Raw genomic sequence first — 16,968 nt, forward strand, 5'->3', positions numbered from 1 at the left:
GTGGTCACTCATTTTCTGTAAGCATTTTGGAGCTAGAAAAGCATGGAAAAACCTGTCTGCTAGGTTTTAGGCAAGGGGAAGGGAAAGAATCTAAATACGCGCGAAGTAACTTTGCACATGATTAGCTGCCCCTTGTAAGTTACTAAAATGTCAATTATCTCAAAAAACTAATTCTGAAGAAAGGCAATTTCTTTTAATGGCAATTATTTACAACAGTTCATGAGGTCAAGGGGAGCAGACCAGACACGAAGCATCATCCCATCCTTTTGCATAGGCCAGAAAAATGACTAGAAATTATCATCAGTGATTTCTGATGATCTTATGCTTGCCTGGATTTTCTATCTTGGATTTATGAGTACAGTTATTAAAATTCTGTGCAACAACATCGGCTGTGCTCACTAAAGAGAAGAATCAACAACTGCAACATACTGCTAGAGAAAAAGCATCTATTTTCACCATCTCTTTATATTTTCAAATAAAGAACTGATATCCCTATATTGATATCCCTTGAAAGCCCACTTAGCCAAACCCAAAGCAGTATCCCAAGGTTGATCAAGAGCATTTATTATACAGTCTATGATATTAAAAAAAAAAAAAAAAAATCGTAATGCCTTCAGTACTTAAAATTGTGTAAATCCACAAGGCCCCAGACGCTTTATATAAAACCAGAAAAATTATCCTCTGCTTTGGGAAATGTCTTACACACAGACCTATTTAAACAAATACACACCTCTGCAGGCTTAAGTCCTCTCTCCATCCTTTTTGGGATTGGCAAAATTATTAATGATGGAATTTGTTCAGGCATAGAAAATGCTGTGGATTTTTGACTACTACTACTATATTCTAATACATTCTGTTCTGCTATACTCTAACACAACCAGATGCAAAAGAGAGGATATAGAAAAGGGATCAGAGCCACAGTTACAGAATAGGAAAATCCTAGAATGGTTTTAGTTGGAAGGGACCTTGAAGATGCAGCCTCATTGCCCAAATCCCATCCAGCCTGGCCTTCAACACCTCAAGGGATGGGGCGTCTCCAGCTTCTCTGGGCAGCTTGTGCCACTGTAACCACCCTTAGAGTAAAGAATTTCTTCCTGATGGCTAATCTGCATCTCCCCTCTTTTAGTTTAAAGCTGTTAAGCTTGTCCTGTCGCTGTACTCCCTGAGAGTGTCCCTCTCCATCCCTATGTAAACAGGCCCCCTTTAGGGGCTGGCAGGCCACTGTACGGTGTCTGGAGCCTTCTCTTCTCTAGGCCAACCTCAGCTCCCTCAGTCTGTCTTCAGTGGAGAGGGGCCCCAGCCTCTGAGCATCCTCATGGCCTCCCCTGGCCTCGCTCTAACAAGACCTTGGAAGAACACCACTGCTGAGAAGGATCCAGGGAAGCACTCCAATCTGAGCTTCCACTGGGATGCTGTGGAAAAATGGACGAAAGCACTATCTGGATGAATGTAGGCATAGAGAAGGGGAAATTACCCCAGTACTGCAGTTTGAACCCATCAACCTAAGTGTACTACAGGTTTTAATGGTGTTCCTGTTTAACAGGAACAACAGAGACTTACAGACAGAACCTCACCATTACAAGAGACTTCCAGAACTCAGCCTCTTAAACAAGAAATACCAACAACTAACTTCATCATCAGGTGTATGGATCTCCAGGGAAAGAGAATGTCAAATACTATGCACACTTCTGAATACCAGTCTGAAAAGAGCTAAATACATACAAATTCAACAGAGTTTAAAAAATAAAAAAATAAACACACCCTAAACCACCACTTTTTAATAGCAGAGGCAATCCAGTTAAAACAGTGCATTGTCCACAGTTTCCCAATACCTTCAACCGTCTTCCTCTCCAGAAAACCCAATATAGCTCTGGACATAGCGTTTTAGAAGTTAATGGATTCAAGAAGGAATTAACAGTTCGCACACTCTATTAGGATGTCCCATTTCCTTTATTTTAGGAAACAGAAAAACTGAGAACGTTATTAAATTTTAAGTTTTTTTTTTTTTTTAAAGTAGTTCAGATTTGGTAAGCTTCTGCTCTGACCTTATAACCTATTAGCTTTTATCCAATACCACTTAGTCTGACTGTAATGCCTCAATAGCAAATTACAGCATTTTATTTCCTTTGCTTCATTTCCAAGAAAAAAGCAATCGATAAAGTTCAAATCCTAAAAACGCATGCTAGACTTGAAGATTCATGATCAAACGTGTCATTACACACTTACAAGTTTAAACAGGAAATTATTCATTCATAATCTTCCTCTCTGAATACTGGAAGACTTTTTGATTCTGAAGGACAGAGATCCCAACCAGCCACAAGTTCAGTACTCCCCCATGCCCCCTTCAATTTTATTTTTTTTTTTAATAAAAAAGTGACATTTTTCCATAAAAAGGGATCTATTCAAGATCCTTACTCACTTCTCTCACTTCAGACTCAAACCTAAATCAAATTTCAAATCAACCAAAAAAAAAAAAGAAATAAAAGGAAAACATAGCCCAAAAGGGAAACTGTTACTGGAAATTGCACAGCAAATTGATACTCCAAATCTTGGAAGAATTTTATTTACTTCCCCAGCTCTCACACACACCCATTTATATGAAGATGCATTTCTTTGCCTCTTGTTATTAAGATTTTTGTTAGCATACAGCTTTTAATGGAAAATAGGAAGAAAAAGAGACCATTTCTATGTCCTCTGACCATTTGTTGTCATTACAGCTCAGAGTACATTTAATTTCCTTTCATAACTTTCGACAACAAGAATCACTAACAGTATATTAGTGCAAGAAACTTTTATAAAATATTACAATCAAATCAATTGCATTAACACATTTGAACCCTTAAGTTGAACACAGTGGAAAACACAATACTTCTTTATTATATCAGCTGTCTGGTCATATATACATCATCTATAACTAAAACCAAAAGTGTTGAGAGTCCTATTTATCCAGAGTTAGCAAAAGGAATTATCTGACAGTTCAAAATGAAAAACCACTAATAAGCATTAAAGTGTATTGAAAAGTTTAAACAATGCGATTAAGGAAACTTTTGCAATAATAAGGAATGTATGTGATTCTATTGTACCTTGCTAACAAAATTCCTCTGGGATTTCTTATTCTGTTAGACAATAACTAAACTGGAATATTATGTTAAACAATTCTCACATTCTACCTGTATTCAGAATATATTTAAAATTAAGAGATAATGTTCTCTCAGCATACTGCACTTCACTAAAATGGTCGTATTTTCAACCAAATTATTTGCCCAAAGCAATAAACAGAAGGAAAGTCAAAAGGCTCTCAATGGTGCTTTAGCCATTTAGAGCTCTGAAAGATGCACTTTACAGACTTCTAAGCCATCTTTTTTAAAGTTTATTTTTAAGAAGTGAAACAAGGAATTCTTTAGAAAGAGACTGCTAAGGGGGAAATTGAGTGAGGGGAGACTGTGAGGAGTAGACAGAAAATGTTATGTTTACCATAACTCCTGCTATAAAAGCAAGTAACAAAGAAAGGCGCCCAATGAACTGCTTCAGGTAACAAACACCATTGAAAAGGAAAACTGGGAACCAACTTAAACAGAAAAGCTCAACAAATTTAGGAAGGAAGATGGAAGGGGCAGATACCTGTCCACACAATCCATATCATAATAGCCCATCACATAGAACTCCTATGCTGTTCTCACTGAAAATGAAAATGAAATAAAATGAATCAAGATCCATCTTGGAATTATGTGCAGATAAGAAAGCACAGAATCTGTCACATATTATTTGTTGTGGTCACCACTATCAGACCCTATTGAGTAACTGAAATGTTATCAGTACACAGAAATTAGACCAGGTAATTGTCACTGCACTTCAAGGTCTTACAGCAACCCCAGATCATTTCCTTAAAAAGCACCATGTTTGATGAATACTGTAATCCCAAATTCTACAGAAATACAGTTCCTTTTTATTTCCATTAAACCCACATTTTAAACTGTATCAACATTCCTTAGCTCATTTTCTTTGTAGCACTGTTTTCAAGTATTCAAGTACTAAATAAAATACACCAAAAGTGCTTCTACCTGATGCCACAAACTTGGCATTTGCATTGTACAAACAGCAACTTAACTACATCTGAACAGAGACAACTACTTCCTATGTTTCAAACTGCAATCCTTGAATTTAAAGTTTTTCATACATTTCCTCAGAACACATACTGCAATCTGCAAATCATCCGCACGTATTCTGGTCACACCGCTTGCAACTTACTATTCACTAGTCAATAAATCCAGACACTAATACTTTCCATCTGAGCGTAAGGCTCTAATAAGTTAACATTTCCAAAGCATGATGAAATTTTCAAACAGGTCAAAGGACACACTGACACAAATAATATTTGCAAACCTCCAAAACATTAAAATTATTAGCTGGTACTATTTTATATATTTAAGTTTCAGACTTGTATGCATCTGAAATAGCACATGCAGTAGTCCATTTGCTTCCATAGATACAGCATAACAACACAGATCCATAAAATACAACCAAACCTAGGTCTTTGTTTTGCTCAGATTTTAAACTATATTTAAACCCAGCCACAAGGAGGTCAAAGACACAGTTAAGTATAACTGCTGCTTATGTCAAGTATATTGTCACACGAACATATGAGGACGTACACTTACTCATTTCAAATTCATTTCAAATAAAAGAGACAGAGTAAAATATCTGATGCCCTCCTTTGCACTGTCTCTGCTTTAATCACATCTCAGCCCACACTGTTTTTCTTCAAACCATTCCTGGATTCATTACTTTTCAAATATAATCAATGGGAGAAATGAGATGACAAAAGCATGTGTCATGACTGCTTGGTTTAGAAAACAGTTTTCCAAATCTTGACAGTTCATGTTTCCAAGCAAGACTAAAAATCCTAAGAATTCATAACTGTTGTTCCTAACATTGTTGTGCGTATGCATAAGTTTTATTGGTTAAGTCATGCAAACAGGCATAAAGAACCTCATGCTCTGTTCTTAGATTTTCAAAAAAGGAACTGAAAAACTCAGGGTAAGCACTGAGCTTCACAAGTGGGACCTATCAGTCTCATTCCCAAACGCTCTACTCAGTTGCCAGTCAACTTTGAGGGACATCTGAATTCTCTAAGTTTCCACAAGGCAAATTTCTAAGGCATTTTAATTTCTGCCTCTGGACACAGAGCCATCTAAACCTTAACAGCTGGCACTTCAGCTCTACTGAACTTCAATGAACAGCAGCCTTCTGCCCATTTCCCCTGCAACAGCTAAGCTTGGAGACAGTCACTAGAACAGTGGTCTCCAAGGGGAGCGCAAGAACATATATTTATACCATTAATACATAAAATACAATTTAAAAAAAATCATTTTTCCTTTTTAATTTCTATTTTTGCCTAGACTTCATAATGCACATTGTATTTTAGTGCAGTAGTACATGCATATATTTCATAAACACACATATTGGGGGGTGCTCAATTTTCTTTTCACTGATAGGTATGCACCATGAAAAAAGTTTGGAGACTGGTGCACTAGAGCAAGCTACACACTATCAAACTGCATCTCTCAATGATGGTGAAGATAAAGAGGCAGATGCAGTCCTGCCTTATGAGTAACAATAAAAAGTTTAGCAATGAGAGCCCCAGCATGAGAGGCAGTACACTCAAATTTAAATACATTCTGTCTGCCTACTAGGAGCAGGGCTTTAAACCCAAACCTCCACATTCTTAGGAGCCTGAGAATAGTCTGAAAATAGTCTGCCCTGGTGATGTCCAGAGGTCAGGTATCAGAATCATTAACAAAAAGAAATCCTAAACCCATTGTTTATCTTAAGACCATTTTTTCATGACTGAAATCAGTGTATTATGTTGTACAGTAAAACACAACATGGGCACTAAGATGCTGAAACAGCCTACTGTACAACCTAGCAGGTTGGGTTTGGGCTTTCCACAGGCTTTGGCTTCTCTTTTCTAGAGGCCTTTGCTTACATTTAACCTCAAATTTTGCTCTCTTTATAAACAGCTATAGGGCTAAGAACCCACAAGACAGTTAAGAACAAAGAAACTTGAATGCTGCTCAATTCAACAGGCTTTTAGGTACTCTGATAAAGAATCTGCAATGTTATGAGGTGACCAAAGAACACCACCTTTATCGTTACAAAAGTGGAGTTATGTGGCAGTCACATTAATCAAAGGTGCTGAACCAATCAGGAATAGAAAATGAGCAAAAGGTACCAAATTTTTAGTAACAGGCTAACATAGTAATTCCTGTGCTGTCACTCTAATGATGGAGAGAGCACTAGAAGAATAGCCTTTCTAGTCGTGTCTTTCCTAGGCTAATAGGAAAACATCCTCCTAATGTTGAAAAGGAACATCCTGCCCCATCCAAATCAGAGTAATATTTTACAAAACAAGATGTCAGAGTCACAGCAGTTCCATAAGGACATTTTCTTATTCCCCTGAGAAATGAGGCTGGTAATAATGATAATAATTTTTATTATCATAACAACAACATTTCATACCGAATAAGCTGGAATGTTTTGTGCCCTCACAGAAATTCACCAAACCTGATAGTCTTAATGTTTGACTCTGAATATGTCTGTCATGAAACAAGCGCGAGCCTTCAGCAGCCGTGGCTGCCTGATTAGTCTCACAGTCACTCCAACGAGCTATCAGCTTCTCAGCGTGAAGTTCTACTGCATCACTGCTCCAAGCCTTTAGGCAAAGGATTCTAATAATGAGTCACAGTGCCGTGACTGAGGCCACACTTCTGCTCTGGTGAGCTGCTTGCTGAGAGGGACTGCATGCTCCCTCATTATCATTTTATAAGTTTTTTTTCTTTTCCTTTTTTTTTTTTTTTTTTATTTGTTCTTTTGTATTCCTTTTCCTTCCTCCAAATGCTTGGTGCGTTTCAGTCAGAGTGCTTAGTGCTTCCACCAGGGCAGAAGCCATATGCTCGCATTTAATAACCTTATGGTATGAGGTAGTCATAAAATTTATGATAAGGCAGAGTATTATGTAGAAGAATCAGATATGGTAAGATACAGTCTTATATCAAATCCTAATAAAGAGGCATAGTCATCTGCATTCCAACCAACAGAGGTTGCAGGGGAAAATACCTTACACATTTCTCTTTCATTTATGATCCTACGCAGAATTAATAAGAAGAAAGAAGAACAAAAATGGTGACTCACTTATTAAGTTCCATCCTACTCTCATGCACCACTGGGAAGGCCAATTCTGGGAAACTGATGAACGTTACTGAAGCCAAGAAGCAGTCGCATCAGTTACATCTTAAACGTGCACAAGTACAGTACTAATTTGCCAGCTACTAATCACACAGCAGCACCCAATTCAACAAACATACTGAACAAACTTGCTGCCAGACTGGCGCTTTTTCCTGCTGTTATGCCACTCCAACAGAATGCCCCAGTGTTTTGAGACATATGCAGATCACATGCAATGTCATGTAGGTGTTACTACTACTACTCTTCCTTGTTCATCCTTTGTGTAGCTAGAAATCTTTTGCTGGCAAACTTTATTATTATTTTTTTTGGAGAAAAAACATGATACATGATAATAAAAACAGAAGATTTAGAACATGCACATATAGTTCTGCTAAACTGAATCTCCAAAAGATACAGAGAAACACAGAAGTGATTCCTGAGCAGATGGAAGATGGTTAGTGTGATGATGTCAGGAAAAGTTGAAGCTGCTTTACAGATTACCCACCTGTATGTGTAAAACTAGACAAACAATCCTCTACAGAGCTAGTTTCTTATATAAATCTCATTAATACAATAGCAGATACTAAAAAAAACTCTAGTGAGTAAAAGATGGAAAATTTTGTGACAAATTTTATAAAATGATTTACATGCAGTAGGTTCTGTACAGGATTAGAATAAACCTGAAACACAAACTGACTGACTGCAAAGACCCCATAAAGGCACATCTGCTGTGATCCATTACAGAGACAAGTATCCTTGCAAAGTATACCTGCCACTAATCTGGAAATAATTAAATAAAGCAAGAGGAGGTCTGCAAATTCACCTCCCGCTTTAACTTTATAAAAAAATGTTAAAGCCAAGTTTGCAGCACTGTACAAGTAGAATATTTATATACAGTATCTTCTTTTGATCATTTGCAAAAGAATACTTAACTCCCTTACAAGAATGGCAAATGATACGAGTCTTCAGCTCACATTTTTGTTGGCTTGCAAGCTAAGCAGAAAAAAAATAAAGGAGGGCACGCATTAGATCTTGCATAGCTTCTTACACAGACCCTATCAGCAGTGCTACTGGAAAGAATGAGAAATGAGAAAGGAAAGAGTTAAAAATAAAAAAGATGAAGACAGCAATGATCTTAAAAGAGCAGTATTTTTATGTAATCGGAGAAGAACAGCACTATGGAAACACTGAGTATGACAGCACAACCTTATATCTACTATAATTTTACATGATTGGAAACCTCAAGTGTTCCAATCATGCCTCTTTCCTTGGGATATAGCTACCTTCAAATCAATCAAGCTTACTTAAGCTGACTTTTAACAGCCTAGTTCATATGGATCTTAGCATGTTCCAAACAGCTGAATATTTTCTCCAGTTCTCTAGCATGTACTGCAACTCCATTCTGCTGTCACAATGTCAGCAGCGTCCAAGTGAACTGAAGATTGCTCGGGTGTATTCACATAAACTGCAGTCACACAAGCCATTAAACCGTAGCTATACCTGTACCCATGGTATTTCCCCTTTTTTCTTCACTTAGATAGCAAACATTATTTCACACTAGCAGCATATGGCAGCAGGCTAAAGGGAGCAAGCTCCACAAACAGAAAATGTAAGAAAACAAAATTAAATACGTGAGGGGAAAAAAAACTTGAAACAACAAGGACATTCACGATTTCTGAGGCTGTGAAAAAGTCAACCAATGTTCACTGTGTACCTATCCTACACTGGTGTTAGGAGATTCCTGTCCTCAGTATATCTCACGTTATCCACATAGTATTAAAAGGAAGAAATAAAGAAAACACGATTAACTTTGTAAGCTTTCCACCCCACATCTGTGAGAGCATGTTGGTCTGCAAGGTCCAAAGCTGGACCATAAAATTCAGCGCTTCGTTTGAATTCACATTGTCTTTATAATATTTTCAATTAAGTCTGAGAAAAGGATATGCTTGTATTTGGCACTGACGTTTTCAACAAGTATTATTAAAAAAGGCACTATCAGGGAAATAGAATGCAATCTAAGAAAAAAAAAAATCAACTTTTGACTGAAGGACTCTAACACAGTCATTTAAGTGAAAATCACCTTTCTGTTGACTTGAAAACACATCTTCCAAACAAGACTCCCCCCCAGCAAATTTTCCATTTGGTTACTTATGAATAATTTCACATTCTCTTCAAACATGACCGCTTTCACAGTCACTACTTCTGGTGACGTATCCTTCATACGAAGAAGGATGTTCCATCAATAGAACCTAATCCTTCTCTTATTCCTCAAGTTTTCTGACTTTGTTTATAACAAACAGTTCAGATGGCCTGGCACCACACAATTCTGAAAGTCCAAACAACTTCAGGCTTCAAAGCTTTTGAAAAATGTTGCCAAGCCATCTACTTAGTTGGAAATACACAGAATTTTCAAGACTGCCTAATTTAAATAAATTCACATAATGCAATAAAGTGAAATGTAGACTTCTTGTGTACATTCCTAACACCAGAAAGGGGGGGGGGGGTGTCTATTTTAGTGTTTTTGTCTGTTTGTTTCTCATTAAGTGAACTGACCATTTATCCTCATCCTACTATTTGAGAAGCTGTGTGGCCTAATTGCACTGCATTTCTCTTATATTTAACTTTTTGACCCTAAGAGAGTTCTGCAGCACAATTCTCTGTAAAACTGTAGTTAACTTATTCAATAATAAATTCATGTATTCTTTAAGACTGATGTGCTGTGAGCCATTACAGCCTAAGCTAAGTTGACAGACTCTATTAAAGCGCAGTACTGTCATGGAAATTGTGATCTTAACACAAGTGCATGTGACGGATACCAATTACTTTGCTCTTTTCCATAAAAAGTCTGCATGACATGGGAGTTATTATGAATGACTGATAAGATCACTGAATGCTTTACATCATGATTTTCAAACATGATTCATCCTTAATCATGGAGTAAGCATAACTGCTTATCTATAACATTATGACCTGCTGTAAGCAGTAGAAGCAGATTAAGCTAGTCACCTCCTAACCAAAGTTACTATCCCAATGTGTTAATTATCGCCACTTAAGGAAACCAGCACCTTTCTTCATGACAGAAGGATGCTTAATAATCTTAACATCTGCCCTTCAGAAGCATCAACTTATTAGACAAGAGATTCTTTCCAGAAAGCAATTATTTTAATCAATGCTAAATCATATAAGTCATCATCTCTTAACGACCGTCTTTAAAAGCAATTAGCTACACAGTTGTTTCTAAACACCGTAAGATCGGTGCTGCAGTCAGAAGGAGGGCACTGCTTGTTCAGTATGCCACTTAATGAGAAAACACCGGTTTCAGTAATTCTGAAAGTGAAAAAATGATATAATGACTTTTAGAAACACAGGGAACACTGCAAAAATTAAACTGCTTCATTACAATTCAGAAAACAGTTGATCCTTCTACCTCACTGTACTTAAATAGATCAGATACCAAGGTCATGTTCTATGTGGACTTACTTGTGAATAAAAATAAGTGCCAGCTGATCAACAAACACTTGACTTGGTCTTTCCAGTGCTAAGCAGTTATATCTGACCACACAAATGAAGGACTTCAAAAAACAAAATTTTTAATTTTCCTACATATAAACTGAAAGCCTCAGAAAGTTTTTACTCTACACCGCTGATTGATCATTTCTTTAGATTTGGTTTTCTTAAGCTATTATATAGTATCAACTGCATGAATTACAAGAAGTTATAGTGACAAATCTGGTTAAAGGCCTGACTTGTAACAATTTGGGTACCCAAAAATGCATTGGAATAAGAATGCACAAGGTCAGACATTTTACACATCCCACAAAGCTGGATTCAGGGAGTCACTGTTTAGAATCTCAGCCATAAGCATCACATATAACTGTAAGAGCAACCCAATGCATGCTTCAAAATGCAAATACCAAAAAAAAAAAAAAAAAAAGATCACAGTTTTTACCAAATTACATAAAATTAAAAACTTACATAATAAATCAGAGCACTGGCTGTGACATGGCACTTAACTACAAATACTGTCCCCCTAAAACAGTGTCATGAGCAGTCATTAATACTCAGGAAACTCTTATGTTGTAAAAATGATTAAAATAGACAAAATGAACATATGATTAGTGTTTTATTGGGGGGGATTTATTTTTTTAAACATCAATACTCATAAACTAAAGAGATTTTTGCATTGTGGCTCTCCTTATATCAAGGGTCTGAAAGAGTTACTCATTTGTGAATTAATTCACAACAGTCCCCTTAAAGATAATCCTCTACATGAGTTTCCTCTGAAGACTTACTTCATCTAAATAAAAGTTTTCAAGTTGAAGGCAGAAGTCTTTTGAAAAGAAAAAAAAAGTAAGAATAAGACAGTCGTGATAAATTACAAATGCTGCAAGAACACTCCCTCAGTATGTTTAGCCCACACCCACTTCTGGCTACAGTCAAAAGGTTTTTCAAGAGGTTTTTAAACTAAGCAAAATTCCTATAGAATTAAGTAGAAGGGAAAATACTACTACAGCTGTGGCCACAAGGGAATTTTTCTTCCCACGATAAATTAACAGTTTTTTGATTTCATGAAAAACATACTAGATAATATTTTCAATGCTTCCCAACATGTTAGTACTTATTCTCCTCCAGCACAGCAGCAGAAGACATCACCTCACAGTTGTTCACAGCAGGTTTTCAGTCATATAGTCCTCCCTACCCGACATTTTTGCTCATAAACACGTTGTGAATATGTAAACATTTAAAAACTGTGACGATTTAAAAACTTTCTCTTGCAGCTCTGCTAGACTCTTTGGGTAATGCACTCTTTATAAGAGAACAAGACAGCCATCTAGAGGGCAAAAAAGGCAGACCCTTAAATCACTAGGGAACACTGAACAATCAGTTCACTGCAAACACCAGGTAGTTCCTTTTTACTTGGTATTTCACCCTGACTACCAGAATAATCCAGAAAAAAGTGACAATTTTCTCCTTTTAGGATTATAATTTCTACAGAAAGCACAGATTTTTATAAAAGCAGACTGTTTACTACTACGTAACACACAATTCTAAAAAATCAGTATCACAGGTATGTAATTAGGGACGAAGATGTCACTGCTACTTAGCTCCTTAACTATATTACAGTATTCAGCATTTCCTTCTTCAGTACAGGTTCTGGCGCAGAGCAAAATGCAACACAAAGCAGCAGCTAAACCAGCAGCGAGCTTTCTTGCTCCACGATCATAAAACAGCATTTATGGCCATTATGCCTTAAGCAGCTCATTACTGATAAATTCTACAAACCATCACAGTAAGTCATAGGAGGGGGGAGTTCCAAGTTGAAATAGTTTTGTTTTTTTGGTTTTTGTTTTTTTTTTGGTATATTAGAGAAATAGATATATTTGGAGATTACAGTCCCCTGTGAAAGGATTCCAGCTAATTCTTACTGTTTACTCAGATCAATTCCTGACAATGGGAAAGTTTAACACAGTTGTTAGCACAGCTGATTTTGAACAGGTATTACAAATGAAAAATGCACAGAAAGACAGAATTATAATTTGAAAAGTGGAGAAAAATCTTTCTAGAGTTTTGATTTGGATCTAGAGATCAGGGTGGAGAAAGGTGCGTGGTGAAATAATCGGCACTGCTCTTGGCTCTATCCAGACCAGTCCCCCTTTTTTTTTGTCTCATTTTCTATGCTACCAGAGATCTAATTGTTCAGAACACTGCATGTCCGCTGTGACTACTGCAGGCTGTCTTTTAAGCCTATTGCAGGTACCTGCCATATTTTTCACTGCATAGAGACCAATGTATACAAAATTCTCTCACTTCTCTTGCCGTTTCCACAATATGGAACACAGTTATTGAGTTGTCATTTAGGAACTGAGGGCGGAGGCAGAGGTATTCATCATACCGTATACTGATCCTGGGAACATCTACAGAGGGCTTGTTCTTGCTGAAGTACCTCTTCCCCTACATTTCTGGAGATTTCACACCATCCCTTTGTTTCATTTCTGACACGAAATGCGGATGGCCTGCTTACTGACACCAGCAAGAAATAATCTTTGAATTAAATCCAAAAGTGCTTTTATAAAACTTCTTTTCACTTGCCTTCTAATGATGACCTCTTCCCTAATTTTGCGATGGTTTCAACTCGCTTTTCGATCATTGGTACAGCTATAAAAAGCGAAACACCTCCTTCCTAACCCCATTATGATGAAAGCTTTGAATTTTATTATTCATTTTTAATAGGAAGAAGCTAAACTCCCACAGGAACCATAAAAGGTAGGGGTTTTATCTCTCAGAAAGTGAAAGGTTGCTACAGAGTCATGCCTTCAGCAGACAATCTGATAAAGGGTATACCTTGTACTCGGGATGACAAGAGAAAGAGAGGCTGCCCATTATTATTTTTAGTTCAGAAAAATATATATATATTTAAAGAGGACTGTTTTAGGTATTCTTCTGGTACTTTTTTTAAAGCCTCTTATCAGTCTTTGAACAGTATTTAAAAAATCATGTACCATCAATGTAAATTAAAAGCTCAGGCCATCATGCTCTCAAGATAATTGTCTAATGTTTAGGTAATCCTGCACAAAGGTGACATTTCTGTTCATCACTCCTTAGTTCAAAGTTGTAATATACCCCCTACTCTACACAGTGCCATTTTCCGTAAGACATTAACATCAATATTTGTACCAAATACCACATTTAAAAAAAAAAAAAAAAAAGTAAAGAAAGATGGCAACTGCACATCAGATCATTTTCTAGGTCAAAAAATGTCTTGCCTAGCACCTGGCTGATCTTCAAATGGTATTTCAAAACCTGACCAGTGACTGCAGCAGCTCAGAAGATGTCTCTGAACAATGTGCAGTATCAGTCTGGGAGCATGTTTTTATCCCAGTGAGTTCCAGAGAACAGGTACATGACACATGACAAAAGTTAGCCCTGACACACTGCGGATTTGAAGTGTGACACATGGTTTAAGCAGCTCACAGAATTTTTGAAGAGTGAACGTGGCTGTTGAGAAGCAAGATTTTTTTCCTCCTTGCTTTCAGTGATAATCAAAATTACCAGTCTCTCAAAAACATGTACAATTATACAGGCTTATTAATGGAGATGTTTCTTCTTTTCCTTCTCCCTATTGATTTCAGATAAAGAAAAAGTGGTTAGCAGAATGAAAGAGATTGAAGGGAAAAAGAGAGGAACAACACCACCACAAACTCCATCCTGGAAAAAAAAAATCAGAAGCAAGATGTGGACAGCCTGGAACTGCTTCTCCTGTCAAGGTAGGAAAGAAAAATATGAAAGAATCAATGGCTACTTACACATATTCCACATCTTAAATGAAGAAGATCCTACCTTCAAATAGCAACATACTTCAGAGGAGTGGGTAACTCATCTCCAGATGATCCCATTATGAAGGCAAAGTGTTAACTGGTTAACATTAGGTATTTGCAGTTGCTAGAAGTAAATATGAATTATATTAATATATCATTATATATGTTATGCTGCATTAATTCTAGGTCTAGTTTAAAAAGAAAAAAAAGTTTCTCTGTTTCTCTCCTGAAGCTGAGCTTTTTTCCTGCGTTTTGGAATACTGTCTATTTTGCCTTGACAAGAAAATCTCCACAAAAGGAACAATTCAGATTCTTTAGTGGGGACCTTGCAAATGCTCTACTCTTCAAATGCCTCAGTTGTAAGCTCCAGCATTTTTCTAATCTCCTGCTTAAACACAGATTGATTTTAATTGGTTCTTTTCCTTCTGAATGGTCCCTGACTGCTTTTCTTCACTTGCCTCACCAGGTGTCTGAAAGGTAAATCAGAATAATTAGTTCTTCCTTACCTAGTTGATTGATGAAAAAAAATGGCATTATCTAAGGTAAGAAAAGCAGGCAGGGAAACTAGAATATTCTAATATAAAACATACATAAAGGACAGAAACAGACAGACAGAACAATCTTTCATCCTCCATCACATCCATGAGGCTAGCAAATATGGCCTTATTCCCTGCTACCAAAGACAAATTAGTAGTTCATAAAAAATAATTAGGAAGCCTCATTTTGTAACAATTAAATACCCAGTACTATGCACTGACTGCAGCCTCAGTAATCCAGAGGACATGACCCACCATCCTACCTTTGCCATCAGTAAAACTGAGAAAGCAGCAAACCAGTCTTTAGGGAGGCTTTGTGAGCCCTGAACCTGTGTTCTCTGTAACTGGAAAAAATAAAAAATAAACTGTTATAGATTGGTTTGGCTTAGCTTGGACTGATTTATTAATACTAGCTGGAGTTGTATTTCTATAGACTTCCGTGTTTATGCTGTAAAAAGGTCAGTAATAAAAATGACAACAGAAAAGATATTAAAGAACCTATTTACGTGCACTAGGTGCTATTACATTCCAAGCTGTAACACTGTTCTGAAGACAATAATCTCTTACAAGAGCAAAGGGAAACAAAACCTGCGTAAGCTCTGTCAGTAAAAAGACCACAAGCTCACACTGGAAGCTGTGCCAAGCACTCCCCTCAAGTGAGAAGCAGGTAACAAGGTACAGCTGCGCACACTAGCTGTCGAACTGAAGCCTACATCAGTGGACAAGGAACTAACAACTGGCTGCTTGGCTTGGCCTGTACGTGTGATGCACAGTGTTTTCACCTAAAAGACAAAACTAGGATGTGGGGGGGATTTTTTTTTCTAAAGGAGTATACTTTTACTCAAACCAAGTTTGCCATCAATGAACGTGTTTTTGGGATTCCCCTTAGACTCACTGAAGAAATAATACACAATTAGTACTTGCCTGACTAAAACTGATATGAACCAACAAGTAAGATCCTGCCAAGACTCTTCTGTGATACAGCTCTCCCTTCTATTTTTACAAGATCCATTATTTTAACGAGTGCCATTAATGAAGTTGTGCACCTGGAGACAACAGATGCCCACTAGCACCACCTTTACACCCCTTCCAAAGCATACCCAAAAAACGAGCTAGGGTTAATTTAATGTTAATGAAAAATGAGAAAAACAGTAATTCTTTCCCGTTCATGCTTAGGGGACAGCAGTTCAGAAATTAAGACCAGAAAAATGGAGTGAAAAGACATACTGAAAATAAGGAAACATGACAATAGTTTTAAAGCATGGAGAATACACTTGGTGTTCATAACGCAAAGGAAAATATCCTAACATGACTGTTTTGGGGCCAAAAAAAAACATTCACTTCTGACAGAAGGACAAAAGCCAAACAAAATAAATATCCAAACAATAAAATATTTTTTACCAAATATTGAGCCAAAAAGAAACACTCCAGCACTGAAAAAAAAAACAGACTATCAAAACCAATTCCTACAGAACACTTCTCTCAGTTTTGAGGAAAACCCAGTTTTCCTCAGCTGCTCTTATTTAAAGGTTAACCTAGTCTTCAAGGAAGCCTCTAAATACCTCAGAACTTCTCTTACCATGCAGTGGTGACTGGACATCTGCTCATCCCTTGAAGGTGTGCTTCAGACAGCAAGCGAAGATGGCTTTAGGAAACATTTCTGAAAAACTTCTTGTAGACACGTTACAAGGGTGCCATCTACTGCGAGTAGGTACTCAAAGCTAAGAAGAGCTGTTCAGCACTAAAGAGAATTCAAAGTCTTTTATAAACGAGAAAAGCCCGTAGACACACAGGTGCCACACAGTACGTACTCAGACTTAGGAACAGGTCCCAAAGTCCATCACATCCCACACAGCAAGGCCCATATGACAGCTTCTGAGGTTCTAAGCTTT

The 16,968-nt window shown here is 37.2% G+C and overlaps 1 protein-coding gene across 8 annotated transcripts in view; it reads right to left on the minus strand.

Annotated features, from left to right (window-relative positions):
• Positions 1-16,790, minus strand: part of LOC311423355 (uncharacterized protein) — a 259,365-nt gene extending 242,575 nt beyond the window's left edge. For 3 of the 8 annotated variants that reach the window (XR_014685660.1, XR_014685661.1, XR_014685662.1), the window contains exons 1-3: positions 16,656-16,789; positions 15,340-15,420; positions 14,563-14,664 (exon numbers count right to left, since the gene is read on the minus strand). The gene's annotated coding sequence lies outside the window, so the exon portion shown is untranslated. Of the gene's footprint in view, positions 1-14,528; positions 14,665-15,339; positions 15,421-16,655 lie in introns of all 8 variants that reach the window. The other 5 variants (XR_014685663.1, XR_014685664.1, XR_014685665.1 and 2 more) reach the window with 3 other exon arrangements.
• Positions 16,791-16,968: the final 178 nt, after the last annotated feature.

The sequence above is a fragment of the Aythya ferina genome (assembly GCF_964211825.1).
Source record: "Aythya ferina genome assembly, chromosome: 24".
Lineage (NCBI taxonomy): Eukaryota > Metazoa > Chordata > Aves > Anseriformes > Anatidae > Aythya > Aythya ferina.